Source organism: Ptychodera flava, unplaced genomic scaffold (genome assembly GCF_041260155.1).
Source record: "Ptychodera flava strain L36383 unplaced genomic scaffold, AS_Pfla_20210202 Scaffold_76__1_contigs__length_567409_pilon, whole genome shotgun sequence".
NCBI classification, from domain to species: Eukaryota; Metazoa; Hemichordata; class Enteropneusta; family Ptychoderidae; genus Ptychodera; species Ptychodera flava.
This window is the reverse complement of record NW_027248398.1, coordinates 430565-434299: the sequence shown is the minus strand read 5'-3', so window position 1 is coordinate 434299 and position 3735 is coordinate 430565. Positions and strand designations below refer to the sequence as shown.

Here is a 3735-nt window from a genome sequence, read left to right as displayed (position 1 = left end):
CTTAAAAAAGCTTAATGGGGCATGTCGTCTGATTGTGTATTATGTAGGGGTGCAATGTATGGATGATACAGGGCCATTCAACAAAACTACCCATGAAAAAAGGTGTTCGCGAGAGATACCTAGGAGGATCGGTGCCACCTTTTTTCTTCTGGCCAATTTACTGTCATTGTAGGGAGGGTAAATCATTATTTTGTTCAGCGGGCACAGCCAGTGGGCGGATATCAATTATTCAACTGTCTTCGGGAATTTAGATGGGGTAGCCAGGGGACGGGGCGAAGGAAGGGCAGCGAGGCTTTTTTGTTGTTTGAAGAGGGCGATATGATGTTCGTTTGTGTTGGAATTTGACAGCGGGAAAGTTTCTGTTGGCGAGTGACGAGACGGCAAGCCAAAGAGCAGGAGGGATTTTTTTCTCGAGTATGTTAAGGCACGGCTCCCTAAAGGGCGCCCTCTATCGAGTGCGTTTCGGTTTTACTGGCTAAATCGGCGCAACCTTCTGTACTAGTCAAACTTGTATACATATTTTTATAAAAAGCGACTCTGCAAAAAGTATTATGTTGATGAAATCCCTGAAATAATTGTTAATTAGACTAAATAACGGTATTTTGGGTCGAAAATGGTATTGTCAGTTCAAGAACACATTGAAGACAAGGATGAAGCGGTCAGTGTACAAACCTTTATTCAGGCAACATATGGTGACAAAGACGAAATTCGGGGATGTGATCGATGCACGCAAGGCAATCCTTTTGGTGTCACAGTACCTACATGAAAAGGTCAGTGGTCAAAGTAGTGTAAGTAGTCAACACAGTCAGCTTATAGACACGCTTGCTGAAATAAGTGAAATAGCCTATGAACATGATCACGAAAGATGCCCTCGCTTGATTCTTCGACTGTATAATGTTGCCTTTCTACATGGAATCATGTGTAAAGCGATCTTCAGTAATCCTAAGAAACTTACCAAACGAAAGATGTTCGGAGGTACTTCCACAATCTAATTGTTCATCAGCCGGATCAACTTCGAGTGGTTTCTCTTCGATCGACCAATGCTGAAAACCAGGAGAGAGTGTTCAACACAATTCGGAGAGTTACCAAAGCAATATCATCAAAGCGGCCTGGGGGCATCATAGGAAACGCCATGGTACGCCTGGATGCTGAAGAGGAAATTACAAGGGAGAGAGATCCATCACAAATTACTTAATCAGACATCAGTAAAATTGCAAAACAACTTCCCAAAAGACCAAACACCACTATCCCAGCAGAAACAATAAGTCGAAGACCAACACTGGTGCAAAGCCACTATGAAAGAATAGCAGATTTCTTGATGCAAGGTGAAGGTGTCTGGTGGCAGAGGAATGACATTGGTGTTGAATTTTTTGATACTCAGGATGATTTCAAGGTACGTAAATTTTTTCTTTTATTTTTCAAAAAAATTACAAGGTTTACCTGTATAATCATTGTCCATGATAATGACCAATGTTGACAACAAACAAACAGGCTGTGTTGATAAGATGGATACCAGGCTTTGCAATGTTCCTTGGGAAATTTGAGAAAACACTGTTTAATAAAGAGAACATGTTGAAATTATATCTCCAAAAGTTACAGCTTCATATACTGTCATGCAGTCTTCCTGATATATTTGTGATGATTGTCATCACACACATAGCTGCTGGATCACTATCATTGCTGCATTTATTTCACTCCTTGATTGGATATTGGAACTTGTGTTTATAATTATGGCTTTTCAGAATTATCACTTACTTTAGGAACATTATAATCACGAATAAATTTCTAACGTACACGATTATCCCAGAGCACAGTAATCACATATATACAGTATCAGGAACTGCCTTATACACTGGCCTTACACTGGAAATGTTACAGCTGTTTTGAAGCTAAACATGCTTAAATAATCTATACTTACCTTTATGCTCCCATAGGATTCAGGACCACCTCTGCATCATTTCCGTTCATCTTGCCTGCAAAAGGAACAACAGTATATCAACAGATGTTGGTTGGATTGTGTGAATGGAGTAAGAAATGGTGCAATTACCATTCCACTCTACCAAATAAAGCTCTATGATAGCAATGGTGAAAAAAGTGGCAGCATAATTACCACAAACTTTGAAGATGATGACATAAGAGGTAAGAGTATATATGTGAATGAATCAGTGGTTTATATCACACTTTAACCTAAATTAGCCATACATTGTGTAACTTTCGGCTATTTTGAGGGATTTTGTCGTGTGTATCAACTGCAATGTATTTCTTGAATCCATGAAGTTGAAACACACAACAACAGTGTAAAATAGCTTATTAAGGTACATGTAATGATTTTCTGACTGTTAGTACCAATTGCTCATTATTGCAGAATAACATATATTGAAGAAATATGTTCAACACATTAATATGAGTATTTTTACATATACCTTGCAGATTCAGAGGAAACTCCAGAGCACATGCCCTCTTCAAAAGCAAATACTGACGATGATTCCGTGTTTGATGGTATCCATGAACATGTCATATCAGTTGAGGATGATGTACTTGCTCCTGGAATAACAATGACCTTTGATGATCCTGAACCTACTGGTATACCTGAGGAGAAGAAAATTGAAGTTGAAGACATGGAAACAGATGATATGGACAATGGCTACACTCAACAGGGTAATCATTTTTCAGTAGAAACATCAAGAAAGTAATCAGTTTCACCTGAAAGGCAAATACATTACTTGACATGTTAAGCAGTACATGTTCCTAACACTTGGCTGTGTCACCAGATAGCAATGCAAATAATTCTCAGTCAGTTACATAGCTAAGGAAATGCAGCTATCTGTGACAGGAAAGGCTGTGTCTATGAGGGTAATCAAATGAATGCTCATTATTGCATAATAACATATATTGAAGCAATATGTTCAACACATTTATATGGGTATTTTTTACATATACCTTGCAGATTTAGAAGTAACTCCAGAGCACATGCCCTCTTCAAAAGCAGATGATGACGATGATTCCATGTTTGATGGTATCCATGAACATGTCGTATCAGTTGAGGATGATGTACTTGCTCCTGGAATAACAATGACCTTTGATGATCCTGAACCTACTGGTGTACCTGAGAAGAAGAAATTGAAGTTAAAGACATGGAAACAGATGATATGGACAATGGCTACACTCAACAGGGTAATCATTGTTAGTAGAAACATCAAGAAAGTAATCAGTTTCACCTGAAAGGCAAATACATTACTTGACATGATAAGCAGTAGATGTTCCTAACACTTGGCTGTGTCACCAGATAGCAATGCAAATAATTCTCAGTCAGTTACATAGCTAAGGAAATGCAGCTATCTGTGACAGGAAAGGCTGTGTCTATGAGGGTAATCAAAAGGTCAATATGAATGTTTGAGTTGAGTTCATATAGCCTAGCCTTCCCCACCACAGGTACATGTAGCTCTGTTTCCACAGCTTTCATATACACAACAGAAACTGATCCATATGCTACCTTTCATGTGAAATATGTATGCAGTTTGACATTATTCATAGATTAATTGCACAGACATGGTTTACGACAGGATCACCAAGACTTACCTGTTTGTGACTATTAAAGTTAAATGCTACTCAACTGGTGTGGACCTGAATCATGTTGAAAAAATGATCTTGTAAATGCTAAGCAAGTGTGCCATGATATCTCTGAGCTTATTTACAATCCACATGAGGGCACTTGCTTGTCAAAAATCAAATAGC

The 3735-nt window shown here is 38.6% G+C and overlaps 1 long non-coding RNA gene across 1 annotated transcript; it reads right to left on the bottom strand.

Moving 5' to 3' along the window:
- Window positions 1-971: 971 nt before the first annotated feature.
- On the bottom strand, window positions 972-3104 carry LOC139128884 (uncharacterized). Its single transcript, XR_011551441.1, has 5 exons — window positions 2941-3104; window positions 2424-2589; window positions 1919-1973; window positions 1441-1530; window positions 972-1148 (listed from the first exon to the last, which is right to left on the bottom strand). It is a non-coding gene; the product is annotated as an uncharacterized lncRNA (long non-coding RNA).
- Between the last annotated feature and the right edge of the window lie 631 nt (window positions 3105-3735).